Raw genomic sequence first — 15,868 nt, forward strand, 5'->3', positions numbered from 1 at the left:
GCCCCATGTATAGACGCTGTTGTTGGTTCGGACCTGACCTGTGGCTTCTTTCCCACATGTCATTCTCCAATATGTCTCTCTCTCTCTCTCTCTCTCTCTGATTTCAAATTTTAAATCCTCCCAAAAAAAACATGATTCATTTTTGATTCCTCATACAGGGCGGGCCGAACTGTTTTAGGTGTAGCAGAAGTGATGAGGACTCATTACATCAGTAATTAACATGAAGATTTACAGATGATGACATGCAGTAGTATGAAGTGAATGCACAGAGAGAGAGAGAGAGAGAGAGAGAGAGAGAGAGAGCATTTGTTTGAAAGAACTTGCCCTTGTTTTTGCATATTTCAGAAAGAAAAGATATCACAATGTCCCTTCCCCCCACCCCTTGATATCATTCAGCATCAGTATGAAGCAGATTGTCATAAAATCTTCCTCCTCTGATTTACAAAAGCCTTCTCCCCTGACTTTTCATATTGCTATTTATACATCAGCTTAACTTAATTCTTGGCGTTAAGGCTTAACATTCTCAACATGTGGACTTATTTCCAAATACATATTTCACATTATAGTTCTCTTCCCTATTCCTGGACCTTTTATAAGTATCATTTCTGAACCCCATAATTCTCTCACGCATTACAATCTAAAGAAATAGACCTAAAAAATGATACTTTTTAAAACCCACACATCCTTACAGGAAGTTGTGTCAACCCTGGATAAGTAAAAGTCTGCTTAGGAACAGTGTGAAAGTTCAAATATAAAAATCATTCCCGTGTTGTTTCTTTATATCTTACTCATCATCCCATAACTACCTCTTGATTCGTACTTTCTATAAAGCTTTTTTTTAAGGCACTTATATTTAATTGCTATGAATGGGCTTTCATCATTCAGTAAAATGACACTCAGGTGCGCCCGTGGCCCCGCCCCCAGCTACTCGAGCGCTCTGATTGGCTGGTTCGAACAGCGCAGCCCACAAACACTGAGCAGCGGAGAACATGAGTAACTCCTGCTGAAGACTTCCACAAGGATCAACGCTTTCTGGTTTCTAACTAATACAAACTCCCCGGACTTTCTGTTTGAAGACCCGAAACCCTTCACTGGAGCTGGTGAGTGTGAAACTTTGAAAAAAAAAATATTTCTGAAGGAGAATCGACGGAGGAAGTTTATCCAACAACTTTTTCGCCTACATTGTGCAAAACTTTCCCCCAAAAATTCCCTTTCTCCCCAAAACTCCACGAGGGAGCCTCGTGAAAGCTGGTGTGGAGATAAAACACTGAATATATATTTTTTGTGTGTAGTCTATAATTGACGTTCAGTTTTCATTTTAAGTCTCGTGGAATAAAACGACATGCTTTGACAAGCCTTAAGATGTGCGCAAATAACGCGATAGTTGCGGTCATGTCTGCATTTTTCAAGATTTTAAAAAGGTCAACTGTGCAACTTATTGAAAGGTATTTTACATTCCTATCTACCACTCTTTAGATTTTGTGTTGAAGTGCATTTCATTGGCTGTCCTACTTCATTCATGTCATTGAAGAAGATTTAGTTTTTCTCCTCTTTCAGTCATTTGTTGTCTATCTTAAATTGTTGTTTAGTTATCTTTTTCTCTGGTGTATAATTATCTGCTGGTGTTTCCGGTTTGTTTACTTTGATTGTTCCCTGCTATGCCTTGATCACCTGCTGCTTTAACACAACAATGTTACCGTCTATGATAAATTAATTCACCTATTATACTATCAGTAGAGCCTGATAGTTGAGGGAGTCTGTGGTTATGATCAAACTGGTAGGTAAATGAAGCACTTTCCTTTTCACATGAGCCACACTCACATTTAAACGAGGCTACTACTTAAACCAATTAGTCCCTGTGTGTACAGATTTCCCTCTTACATAATGACCGTCCTGTCCTGTTCGTGCTTGTGTTCATTGTGAGACAACAACAACAGCTCACAGGTACCGAACATGCACACTTTTATTTATACTTGATTGGCAGGTGGGAATAAATAGGCAAGAGGATGAGTAGTTTAGAGGTGCATAATATGGACAGTGTCTCCTGAGGACATTGTGGGTTTAAGTGAATGTTGTGTTTGTGAGGAGGAGCAGGTGGAGGTTGAGTTGAGACTCCCTCTCCTGTGACACCTAAAGACCCTCATGATGCTGGTTCAATGCTGCCTTCAGGTGCTGCTAGGGGTGGTTCGAGTTTCCGAGTTGGGAAGTCCTTCTTTTGGCTTCAGTGTGTTCATGTGATTTCAGTTCAGAAAGTCTGAATGTTGTAACTATAAAGCAAAAAAAAAAACAGTGTTGATGCCACGAAGAAGATCAGTGAAATGTAACTGTTAAAAGTTATATTAAGTTGATGTGCAATATGTGAATTAATAAAAAAAAGTATGTTAACATTAAGAAAACATATTTGATGATGATTCTGACGTCAAGTTGGGAAGTCGGGCACCTCATTATTTCCGAGTTGAGCTTGTGTTTTTGTACATTTTACAACGCGGAAACTCGTTTTTCCGATGGTGTCCAACACCACGTGAAAGCAACACCCGAGGCACCCACTGACATGTCTTGCTGGTGTGCCCTTCATGGACCTGCAGGGGTGTAGGACTGTATTACCCATTGTGCCAGAACAACAACAACAACAAGGGATAAAAGTCAAATTGTCCTTCGACATGTAACAGTCCTGGTTTCCTGACGGAGGAAAAAGGATGAATGAAAGAGGTTGGCAGGTGTTTCCCTCAAACCAGGAAGAGATCGTTTCACACACACTGCCCCTCGGACGCTGGCGATGACCTCATGCTGGTGTTTATTTTTGTTCTCGCAACAACATAGTTTGATGTACTTGACCTTGTGATTTAGCATCATAACCAGGCTGAGTGCTCATTTCCTTTCTTTTCATTCACTCACATGTGACATGAAGGAGGTGATGCAGAGCTCTGGAACCAGGGAGCTGTGATTACAGCTGTGAATTAATCGTTCCACTTTCCACACTGTGATTATGTCACTGTAAGTAGGACTGGAGGAAAAAAAAGGAGAAGAGGCTGAATGAGAGTGGAGAGTCATTATTATTCATCCTCACATGCTGTCCATGGAAAACGTACTTCAACATGCAACATCCTAACAGTTCTACATCCAATCATCTGATGTATTGATCCGAACATCAATCAGCTGATGGGTCTGCTGACCCTGCTGGTTTGACCCGGGGGGGTCTCGTTTCAGTCTAACCCTGAGCTCTGAGTTGATTTACCCCTCAGGCTGGAAACGCACAGTGTCCGGCTCCAGAACAGCTGATTCCAGTTGGATCAATCGCCTCTGAGAGGATTCACTATACATGTTCAGGGTGTGCATCACGACTATGAAGAGCCAACATCAATGGAGCCCTGATAGTGCGATTCACTATGGCAACAGGTGACAACAAAAAAAAAAAAAAAAGATGCCCTCTTGTTTGCAATCCAGCAGGAGAGAAGTGGACTTGGAAACGGCTTAGAATGAAATGTAAGAACAGACTGTGAAACGATGCAGCCCCTTCATCTCGAGGCTCCTCGACGAAAGAACGTGCCATGTTGAGAAAAAAAACCTTTTTGCTAAACCAATAAATGTATAGAAGTCATAAAGTATTGATAGAATGATCAATATTTTAAAAGTTGTTCAGTGTCGTGTGCACACTTTCTTTTGCTGCCCCCATGTGGCCAAAGTGAATTAATTTTTACTACACGTGACCGTCAACTTGGTTTAGCTACTCCTGCTTACTGATCGCTCAGCAGAACACGGGGGGGGGGGGGGGGGGACGACGACAATACGTCAGTGTTTGAGACAAAGCTGTCGCTGCTCCGCTCTCGATGAATGAGCAGCAGACCCAATTCCAAACCATCTTCATAAATAATCACCATCTGCTTGATGTTTGGCATCAGGCCTCGCAGTGTGGGGCTGCCAGGGGTCCCGAAAGTTGAGACCAGAGCACACACACACACACACACACACACACACACAGCAGAAGAGACAAAGAAGGCTTAATGAGTTCAAAATGCACGTGGGCACATATGGCCTGTGATGCTGCGTGTGTGGACACAATGGACATGATAATGAAATCTTGGATTAGCCCTCGTGTATTTAGGGTGCAGCTTACAGGAGGGGACTGGTGGGTGGCCGAGTGGTGGGTGGGTGGGTGTGGCTGGTCATGGTCAGTGTGTGTGTGTGTGTGTGTGTAAAGGGGTTTGTTATTTAGTGTGGCTGATATGTTTAGTAACTGTGTTAACATCATGCATTATTCATCGATGGCGGTGTGGATGGGTGACATTTGAATATTGCGAGACATACTGGTTTGTAAATTTGACTAATGGAAGTCTGAGGTTAAATCGATTTCAGTCGTTATTATTGTCATATTGTTTTCCAACCTGCTCACACTAAGTGGTCAACAATTCAAGGCCCAAAGATGTCAAATGTGAAGCTGTCGGAACCCCTCTAGTGCCAAGTCTTGATGTAAAATCTGCACTTTAATCCACATGTTGACTGTTGGTGTACGTCCAGAAGGGGTTCATGAATGGGATGAATTACTTCTGATGGTCACTTTACTCAGCAGCCTCTACCATCAGTGTGTGAACGTGTAGGTGTGACCTGAGCTGTAAAAGAGCAGAGAAGACTAGAAAAGATGAAGTCCATTTACCATTTAAAACATCAACTTTTGAATTTAATTATGTGATAACATTGTTCAGTATTGTGATGAGGATATAAAGCACGATGAATTAATCAAAATAAAAGCGCGCACATTAAGCTGTACGTCACTGTTTGAGACAGTTTTTAGGGCTGTTAGCTGTTCTTCGTTTCTTACACTTACCTGTGCCTCCCAAACAAATTTCTCCGGAATCCAAAGTCCTAATTTTTTTATATATATTTTTTTACAGCTAAATTGGTACTAAATTAATTTGAAAGTTGCTAGTTTGGTTAGCCTGAGCTCCGTCTGAGGCTGTGGCTCAGCGGTAGAGTCGGCAGTCTCTCCTCTGGAAGTGTGTCGAAATGTCCTTGAGAAAGACACTGAAGCCTAAAATGTTCTTGAAATGCGCTTTATCAATTTAAGCTATTGTTAAACTGTCGTAGTTGGAGTGAAAAGGCTGACTGACGATAAGCAGTGAACTTTCCTCAGTTTGAATTTTGGTCTCACTTAGTCGAGTCTTTTACCGCCTCCGTCTTCATGGTGTTGTATTCTCTGATCACTGGAGATATAAAGATGCACAGATCTCTCCCGACATGTCAACAAGCGCTGGTGAGGCTGATTAAGGTGAAAGGTGCCCCGGTTTTGAAATCCTACCACAATCCCAACACACACACACACACCCTAACAAGGATTATTATTGTGAGGAAGAAATGCAGCTAATTAGGCTGAGCTCGCCGACCCTTGACCTCTCGGGTCTCCTTGGCTCGACCTTCTGTAAATGGTTAGGAAGGGGAGACGGGGGCTTATCAGCGGTGACCCTGATAAAGCTTGTTACACTGCAAAGTTGGGGGGGGGTGTGTTTGGACTTTGTGAGGTCCTCATTGTGGGGATGTTATCCACGATTATTAGCAAATAGCATAACTGTGTGACACAGGCTAACTTATTTACAGTGATGACATTTCAAAAGTTTCTGGATACGAAATGCTTAAAATCAGTCAACAGCTCCACATCTTGGTTAATAAAATTCAATGGTCGTGTGATGCATTGCTGTTCATTATGGGATGTCCGTCAGTCGTTGTTTTGTAACTGAGAAAAGATCAACGGTCATGTTGCCGTTGTTGTGTGTTCAGGTATTTTAAACTGCCGCCTGGGCTGCGACTGCAACGGTTCTGTCACTGCAGGCAGTCGGCCTCTCTGTGTGTGTGTGTGAGGTCAGCAGAAACACCTCAGAGTGGGCATGCTGCCAGGTCCACTGCAGCTTTAAAAGATGCAGTGCCTGTGTCGGTGACTTCTGATTGACTCGGCTAACTGATCGCCAAGCACCGTGCAGGGGAGGGAAACTTTTCAAGAAATGAGGAAGAGGACTTTAAATGTAGAAAATGTTCAGCTGTAGTAATCTGCTCAGTCCCAGTAAATACTCTGAGGAGGATGTGTCTCCATGTGTAGGTTACTGGGGACATAGGGAACTCTCTATCTACACTCTGTGTGTGTGTTGCAAACAAACCAGAACATATGATTGTCATCTGACTACAAACACACACATCATCCATTCATTCATTTATCCTATAAAGCTAAACTTGTGAAAAATGCTCGTGGTGGAGCCGATTCAGCACATTTTCTCGTGGCTCATGTTCAACATCTTTCGCAGTTTAACCACAACTGTTAAGTTTGTTTCAGATTCAGGGTTAGAAAAGAGGTGTTTACGCTCATTAAATTGGACCGTGTGTTCAGTTAGCTTATTTATAGAACAGTTTGAGGAACTCTAAAACTAAAAGGGGAATTCCCCTCCGAGATTTCTGAATCTATCCACTGTCCGGTCTCTCCAATGAAGACATTAAAATCCCTAAAATAGAATCTTTAAAAAAAAAATAAAAAAATAAAAAAACATGGATGTGGTCACCCATTGGTTTGTAGGAAGTGTTTTGAAGCCTGACAATGGCGGTCGCCATGTTGGAAAAAAGCCAACTCAACTTTTGATCAATTTAGAGGAGGACAGAAGTGGAGTCAAATCAGCTACGTCCCTAATTATGCATATGAACAACTCTTAGCCTTAACATTAGCCATTTACAGACAGCGGTCCTGCAACAGCGCCGTTATAAAGTCCTGCGGTCATTACGCCCTTGTATTTGCATATTACGTCTGTATGTGCCTTCTGGCTCTGACGTTGTACATCACCCGCTCATTCCCCTCGCTTCACCTTTGACTCTGCCTCCAGTGGATGATTGGTGGTGGCGTGACTTTGCCCCTCCATCCTGTAGCCATGTTACATGCTGCATGGGAGGCGTAACAAGGGCTAGAAGTATTTCACCTTCAAATGGCAATTATCACCCCTACACGTTATCCAACACTGATGGTTGCCACTGGACTAGTAGGGCAAATGCACCTGATCAAGATCAGAGTACGACCGCTAGAAGGGCTTTTAGTAAGAAGCTTTTCAGTAAGCTACATTCAAAGACTCCCTTCAGAACCATCCGACTCTACGACCAAACCATCAGATTTATCTCTTGAACGAGGGAGTTGCTCTGCTACCACTTCAGTCAGTTATTTGTAATCGTCTCTTGTAAAGCAGCTAACCGTCTTTAAAACAAACCTGTTTCTGATGGAGGAAGATGTAGAGCAGCGACTCCTTCTTCGACTTTCAATGATTGTTTTTGTCAATGGAGTTTGGTGGCTTCGTGGAGAGTGATGTAAAGACTGTTGGGGGAAGACGACGGCATTTTATGATTTAAAAAAAAATCCATCTCCATTGTCCGCCCTTCCCTATTGTGAAGGAAAAATAACATTTCAAGACTATAAATGGCAAAAAGATGCTCTTTAAAGTGTCTGAGTCATTTTTGAGTGGTGACTAATATGTAAAAATAGGGCCTTAGTAGTTAAACAATACTAGAATTCCCCTTTTTTAAAGTCCTCTGTGTTTCATCGAGAGAGCCTGCTGGCTTTGTTCGTTACATTACTTAAAGGAAGACTGTGCGACTTTTTGATCCAGCAGGAGTCGCCCTTGAGCACCAGCATGAAACAAAAACTGTTTGTTTGGCGACTCCTTCACCACACTGATTCCTTCGCTTTCCTCCAGCGACACACCACCAACCCTCTCTCTCCTCACGTTTCCACAAAGGAGTTATCGAACTGGAACGCACCATAATGAAGCACAAGCGGCTGACGTGATCGTCCTTGCCTTGAGCTGCATTGTTGTGTTAGCGGGCTAACGGTAGCGCTCTTTAGTTTCCTCGTAGCTTCACGTTGCTTGTAAATTTACAAATCAACATCCGCTGCGACGAGGATCCTCTAGTCTGTACACGGGGCGCTACATAACCGCTAGGCTATCCAGCGCCCCTTAAGTTTAACTCTTCTGACACTAGAGATCTACCAGCATCAATAGCGTTTGGTATAGACGTTCCTTCAGAACCAGTCAGGAGAACTTCATGTTTTGAATAAATGGATGGCTGATAGCATCTTCTGTTTGACGCCAAGGACAGTCTTATCTCATGGCGGCTCACATGCGAGAAGCAGACTGAAGGTCTCTTTTCACCGACCTGGAGTCAGAACCAAGGGTCCTTTTTGCGACCCCCCCCCCCCCCCCCCCCCCCCCGGAGGTGACCCGGTGGCGTGTTGGCGAGCCAAGGATTAGCATCAACAAATCAAAATGGGATTGGCAGGTGGCTCCCACTCATTCAAGCCTTTAAGATGGACTTTACTCCCACTGTCTCACCTCTAAGGAGAGACGGCTTGAACAAGGACGAGAAGGAAGGAGGCCAGGAAATGTTTTAATCCTGCTTGAAAGGGGGATAGTCTTTTAGTTTAGAGGACCATCGTGAGCAGGCTTGTACAGGCCCAGGGGGGGAGTGAGCAGCTTTAGAAAGTATAGTTTGATTGAAGATGTCGGGTTCTGTACGACAACAAACGGCTGACATTTATTTACTTTGGGTAACTGAATGAATTTCTCTCAGCACACACTGCACCCGGGGCCCCATCTGTAATGAAAAGGTGGGGGGGGAGGCCGGCCCTTTAAATGAAACGCTCCTCTGACGGGGTAATTAAGTCCAGACACAAAGGGCTCAGCAGGAAGGAGTTTAATAGATGAGGAGTTGGTATTCTCCTGGGGGAAGCACGGTCCAGCAGAACCCTTTTGGACTGCGGGGAAAGGCTGAGGGTGGCAGGAGGTTTTATTGGCCCTGAGAGCTGGAGCGCGGCCACCTCTCACCGCGGGTACACCGCAAGGACACACAAAGATATCACTCACCCGTTTCTGTCTGCTCATGGTATCAAAATGACTGAAAGTAGGGCCTCCAAAAGCTACAATTAACATTGTGTCGTAACATAGTGTTTGAACTAACGAGCTTCAGGAGGTTTGCCAAAGAATCAGGACTGAAGGAGTGGGTGTGATAAACACAAATAAGATTAAATCATAAAACGGCACTTCATGACAAGAGTGTTGACAAAAAGATCATTTTTATTCCATACTGGATGTTTTATCAGGATTAATAATTTGAACATGCTCCCACTTTGAGTAGCGTCTTGATAACAGATTCTTGAATGTTCTTGATTATTTATGTCTATGTTAGCCGTCATCAAAACCAGAGAAATCCTTAATGTTTTAGTTATAACAGCCCGTTTCTTTTGGGCAGCTGCCATGACAGAGACGACGATGTTTGACTTAACATCTGATGTTTCCATGGCAACGCTAAAGACCCCTGCATTAGGTAAGGGGATCTACTAGAGGTGGGGGATAAAATGGATTTATGTCAAAATTGAAAATTCTTCTTTTGTGAGATTTTTAATCGATACATAACTTAACCAAAAACAGATTTTTTTTTTTTGGCTAATCAGTCCCTCCCCGCTAAGTGCTAAAGCTAGCTCTGTAACTCAGTAGAATGCTAAATGAAGCAGCAATAAATTCAGCCAGTCTCTCAGATGACTGGAGTAGATCCTGAACTATGTACTAATTCAAAAATAGACTTTGAATCATAGATCCAGAATCGCTTTGAATAGAAGATAGATTCCGAATCGAATTGAAATCAAATAGAATCGTGAGACACCCAAATATTCCCAGCCCTAGGAGCTTCTACTGAAAGCTGCTGTGATACAAACGTCATGTAAATTATTCTCTGATACATCATTGGTAAACATATTCTCTTCCTCAGGTCTGTTTCGCCCGTTCCTCTTGACTATGGTCAATGTTGATTTTGATTCATCGGGGGTGGGGGTAGCGTAGCGGATAGAATAACCCTCATGACTCCTGATCAGCCTCGACGTCATCTTTCGTTATTGTTTTGATTGAGAGCCCCCTGGTGTCAGAATTTAGACACCAGTGCATTCAGTATTGTGTCTCCTGTGGACGAAAGAAAATGGACCAATGTGGATGAGCTGAGATCTCTATTCAGCTTTTTAAAGCATATTCAACTTTCTCCCATATAGCAAATGAAAAAGGACACGTTATGATTTTGGAACAGTTAGCATGTATGTACTGATGTTTTTTTTATTTTTTTTTTATGCATTAGACATTTCATACTTCCAAACATTTTCCCGTAGACGCTGTCACTGACTGATTAGGACTTCAGCCAACAGAAGAACATAAGACACTCTCGGTTGTTTCTTAGTAAAGGTGGCTGTAAACTGTGTAGTGCTTCAAAGAGAGAGCCTTCAGTTGGAATAAGCCAAACACCCACAAAGAGCACATGACATTCCCCTGGAGATACTCCAAACTGCACATGGCCCACTTTGGTTTAATTTCTACCCGTGCGTACTCCATTTGTATTCCCCTGACTCACACACACACACACACACACACACACACACACAACGCCATCCTATGGTTCCAAATGTAAACGGACATGGCCGCCCGAGCAGTCAACTTTGTCTTCATTACGTAATCTGTTCTCATTTCATTTTGCACTTCTGCACGGGTGCACGCACGCTGCAGCGGGAGCGCCGCCGGCTGCATGTGTGTGCCACGTGCTGCGTCGTGTGTTGTGATGACGACGGCGGCGGCGGCGTGGAGGTGGATGTGTGCTCGGCCGTCTGGAATAGCGCTGATCCTCTTAAATGATTACCAGAGAGAAAGAGACGACCTGCGCGGGGAACATGCGGACAGATGTCTCACCCCCACCCTCAGCTAAACACACACACACACACACACACACACACACACACACACGGTTTCTCTGTTTAGACGAGGCAACTGGAAAGCTCTAACTAGATCCCTCTCCTTTAATCGACTCCAAGTCTATTATAACACTCGTTGGTACCAGGACAAAGGCAATTCCTCTAATTTATTCAGCACCTTTCTCCGGTCAGGAAGTGGATTATTGTGGAGCACTAAAATGAGAAAATAAGAGTCTGAATGAGGACCGTTAGATAATTGGATTCTGGCAGTGTGTTTATCTGATCCCTCCTTTTTAAATCAGGCAATGTATTTGGTTAGAAAAAGTTTTTTTTTGTTGTTTTTTTCGGTGCATTCAAAACTGAGCAGCTGACAGGTTGTGTTAAGATGACCTCTGGTGTCCTGCACATGTGTAAAGAGTGTTTTCTGAGGAAGAATCTCCTCCCTGATGTCTGTCAGGCAACACTCAGTGAGTCTTTAGTGTGGATTTTGTTTTTACAAAGGTTGTTTGTCATGACCCTTATTGACTCTTCTTGATTCATGCCGACAGTGGTGTGATCTTTAATGTAAAGGCGCTGACTCATCAAGGAGATCGGCGGTGAGCGGTCGTCCCCCTAGTTTTTGCGGTGTGCCGGCTCCGTTGGCCTTTTTTTTTGTTGTTGAGCCGATTCGACATGTTGAATCTGCGGTCTGTGAGAGGAATCTCTCTGATTGGCTGTTGGGAGGTTTCATTTCTCTCCAGCTCTCGACTCAGGTTCAGGAAAGCTCCTTGAGCATGTCTCTGTAGTATCCATGCTTTCACCCATTAGTGCGGTTTCTCCTTCTTTGTCTCCTCCTCCTTCTTTTTCCATTAAAACACCAAGGGCTGACAACACCAGCGCCATTTTCACCTTTTTCTCAGACATTATTCTCCATTAGTAGACGACCTATAATACCAGTGGTGACCGACAGCGGTGTGAAAATGGCCTTCTCGTGTCATAACAACGCACTACCGCTGCAGAGCGTACGTGGTGGTCGGCTGTAGTCTTTGCGGTGTGTTCAAATGCAATTTCTTGGCCAAGACAAAAGGTGTCAAGAGGCGACGTGAGATGAATCCACAGACACTAGTTCTTTACTGTCTGCTTGGTGTGTCGGGGTCTTTAAAAAGTTCTCCTCTGGTTGCCTGGTGAAGGCTTTGGAGGGCCGGATGGATCAGAGTGGAGAGGAAGAGGGTTAAAAAGGCAGAATAAATAAATAACTGGATTCATAACATTAATAACAATCCACATCATCATCGCCTCAACTACCATCACTAACAAATAAGTACTATTATGACAACAATAACAGCCAACTTCATAGAATCACCTCTGCACAGTCTGAACAAAGGAAGTGAAATTCCCTCCTTTACAAGTTATCTAAAAACAAAAAGAAAACACAGTAGAAAAGCCATAGAACAATCCGTACAGGATCTCCATATATCACACATTGCTTGAATCTGTTGTGTCAGTACCTGCATACTGAAAATCTTTTCTGAATGTCGCCTTTGAAACTTTGTCGGAAGTTGTTGCTCAAAGCGTGAGTTCATTCAATCAGGAAATCACAGCCTTCCTGCGTGGATTAAACCTGCTTTTCTTTTTCCCTCATAACAAGAATTACAGGTTTATCCACCCCAGACCTGACCGGGGTCTTTTGTGTACCGAGTTCCTGTGGCTCATTTACTCAGTTAATCCTAAAGTGGCTGCAGAAATGGGAACAAGGGATGATTGCACCTGAACAAAAAGTGAAAGTTCTTTATCGTGTTTATCTTAATGTGGGTGTTTTAAAAAGTTGTTAATGCTCTGCAGTTTTAACAAAAACACCCAACATGTCAGTGTCTATTTAAGAAGTACAGCTTGTTCCTCAGCAAAGGTCAGTGTCATTTGGCAGACAAAAGAGGCTCAGTTGCATGTTTGGCCCCAAAGAACTCCAAGGACCAGATCTCAAAAATGGTCTTTCTGTAAAGTCTTATTGCGTGCCTACATCATCGAGGAGAAAGCATTACAGATGTCTGAAGAGTGCCAACATGGCTCCATGTGTTTTTTCCCCCCAGTGACCGTTGGAGAATGTGCGTGGTCGCCGTGTCCTTTCCAGCGTGCCGCTCCCAAGTTCACCATCATAAAAGATGTTTTTGTCTTCGCCTCCCCCGGTTCTTTTGGCTCCGGTTCTGTCGTCCTCCTCTGTGCTGTGACATTTGACTGTGCGTGGGTGCCTTTGGTCCCCGCAGGGAGTCGCGGCTCTCAGGCTCTGCTGGGGCCCCAGATGCACACAACTGGAGTCCAGAGCCAAAGATTTGCCCTTTTTTTTTTTTTTTTTTTGTCCTGCGTTGTCTAGTGTGAACCTTCACAAACGCCTGAATGCTGAAAAGAATTCAGAGCCCTTTCTGAATACTTTTCCAATCCTTTGAAATCCTAAATGGGTTGTTCTGTCGCTGTCCCTGCCTCCAATAGCCTCGAGGACACGGGTTTGAAAGACAAAAAAAAACTCTTTGAAATATTTTCAAGCTTTGCCGACATGCCACAAGTCAGGCTTTTAACTTCTGGTTTTGCGTCTTTCGATCGATGATACTTTTTTATCATCTTTTTTTTAACAAGCCAGAAAGTTGTTCTCCCTAATTTGGTTCCCCATTGATCCTAAAAAACATGTGTTCAATTTTTAACAAGACAAGCCATCACTTGTAGCATGTTGTGTTTTCTTGATGGTAATGGTTTGATCTGCTGGTTAAAGTGTAGCATGAATTTAAAAAAAGAGCGTGTGCAGCTGTCTTTTGGCTAAATGTCAAAGACTTCAGGCCAATTTCAGATTTTTTCTTTTTTTTTTAGTTTCTCGTGCAGGACTTTGTGCCCAAGGACATGTGATGTAATGTCTTCAGACCGTATGTTCCCAAAATGAGAGAATACGAGGACTGAGAGAGAGAGGGATGTACTGTTCATGCTACAAGTCAACGTGTGGTATTAACCCTACGATGACTGAGGAGTCGGCTGCAGGAGATCATCACCACATAATCCTGTTTAAATCAATCCAATATAACAACATTAAAACATGGAGCCTTCTTGTGTTTGCAGCACTAAGCCACGACTCGTCTCTTCTGTCATCTCGCCGTGCTTCTTCTTGATGACGTCATTATGTTGCATTAGGAGCAGTTAAAACATGCATGTATCGCCATGGCGATAATGAGCAGGCAGCAAGGGGGCAGCTGCATCAGGATGGGGGACGTCTTTGTTTCATAATCCAGTTTAAATTGATCTAATATGGCGGGGGGCATAATAGTTGGAGCATAACTATCAAAACGTATGTGACCTTAAGATCGTACAGAATCAAGAAAGATGACAAAATAAGCCAAAATTCCAGCGCAGGAAGTTGGAACTATTTATTTTTCTGCAGAGGAATCTATCAAGACAGGTTTTCCCTCGGCTCTTACAACAGAGTATTTCTCAGAAAGAACTTCAAATAACTTCAGGGATGCAACAAAATGTATTTCCATTGTTTCTTTATACAGGATAGGTCAGGATCTAGAGAATGTATGAGTTTGACATGGCTTGAATTAGGGCTGGGCGATATATCAAGTTTTTAAGATATATCGATATATTTTCAATCCAGATATAGAGTAGGACAATATCGTTAATATCGATATAGTTCATGTTGCATTAAAATAACGTTATACGTTTCTTGTGTAGAGCTGCCAGTTCACCCATTTCTCATCTCACTGTCTCTCCCTCTTCACCCTGCTCCCCTCTCTCTCTCTCTCTCTCTCTCTCTCTCTCTGAGCCAGAGTCAGATGTAGCCATTAAAAGCACACCAGGAAATCTGCTGTTAAAAGAAAGCTGGACATGATTTTGCACCAGTATAAAAACCGAACTCATTCAAACACGAGACAAAATACGAGACTTGCTGCTTTGTCCACAGGGGGCGCCAAAATCAAGACAAACAGACATTTCCTCACATGAGCTTTAATGGATAACTCACTTGCCTGATATTGGAAAATTAAAAAAAAAAAAAAAAATGAAGATAAAAAGATCTCATTTAGAAATAACCCATGGAGACACTGGTGGACCGTTTGTACCCACAGTTTTAAGGACTGAACTATTGCTTCATTGTTACAAATCTGTTCGAAACAGCTGCAGAAAACACACATCTGTTTTCATCAACTATGATGTCATGTTTTTTTGTTCGTATCCTTGGAGTTTGTTTTCCTCAGTGTAGATCTGTTGGAACACTTTCCACATGGACACACAGGTTTTTCTTTTTTTTTACACCTAAATTGACAATGACAACCATCACAAGAATCACCAGAGGAATGAGCTCTGCACATCTTGTTTTCCTGCTTCACACCCCCAACTTTCTGCTTTTGGTGTGGGAGGCTGGGGGAGTGTTATGGGGGGATGAATAGGAAGTAGGTACCCCCCCCCCCCCCCTCCCATCTCATTCCATTTCATTGCATCCTGGTTGGGGAGTTCATGGTTTTTTGCTGCTAGCTCGGAGATGAGAAGAAGGAGAAGTGTTCAGAAATGTGTGTGGTGGGGAGGGTGGCAAGCTAACAAAACAATGGAGGCTTTGTGCGAGGGTCCCGCCATGACAGGATTGTTGTGGGAGAGCGAAGGGGGGGGGGGAGCAGGCGGACAGGGCTTAGCGAAGCGCAACCACTTCATTAGTCAGGGCTCTCCCTCTGCACCTCCTCCCTCCCTCTCATCCATCCTCCCTCCCTGTCATGCTCTCGCTGTCTTGCCCTTCCCCGCTCACTCGTGGAAACACAGAGGCAGGAGTCACCGCTCTGACTGGGCAGCATTGAGCGTAGCGCTGTGTTGTGTTTTTTTTTTTTTTTGGCTCTGTATCGACGAGGACGTGCTTTTTGAGGCTTATTGGAGTTGTTTGGTGCACTTTTCTCGCATGGTACTCTTCTGTTTTTGTTCTGAGGTAGGTTTTCTTGTGTTGTCATCCTTCCCATCCCACCCTGTCCCGTCCCGTCCCGTCCTTGTGCGCTGACTTGCATCTTCTCTCCTCTGGGCTGCAGTTTTGGTGTCGGGTGACTGGACGCTGCACTCCAAGGCAGGCCTCTGATGGACAGCTGAGAATTTGATTTTAGGATTTGTGGGTTTGGGATATCTAGATGCATG

The 15,868-nt window shown here is 43.5% G+C and overlaps 1 protein-coding gene across 2 annotated transcripts in view; it reads left to right on the forward strand.

Moving 5' to 3' along the window:
- Positions 1-966: 966 nt before the first annotated feature.
- gas2l3 (growth arrest-specific 2 like 3) overlaps positions 967-15,868 on the forward strand; it is a 37,366-nt gene continuing 22,464 nt past the window's right edge. Inside the window, exon 1 of one of the 2 annotated variants that reach the window (XM_061029634.1) lies at positions 967-1,100. The gene's annotated coding sequence lies outside the window, so the exon portion shown is untranslated. Of the gene's footprint in view, positions 1,101-15,444; positions 15,669-15,868 lie in introns of those variants that run through there. The other variant, XM_061029632.1, reaches the window with a different exon arrangement.

This window comes from Labrus mixtus, chromosome 22, assembly GCF_963584025.1.
Source record: "Labrus mixtus chromosome 22, fLabMix1.1, whole genome shotgun sequence".
NCBI lineage: Eukaryota > Metazoa > Chordata > Actinopteri > Labriformes > Labridae > Labrus > Labrus mixtus.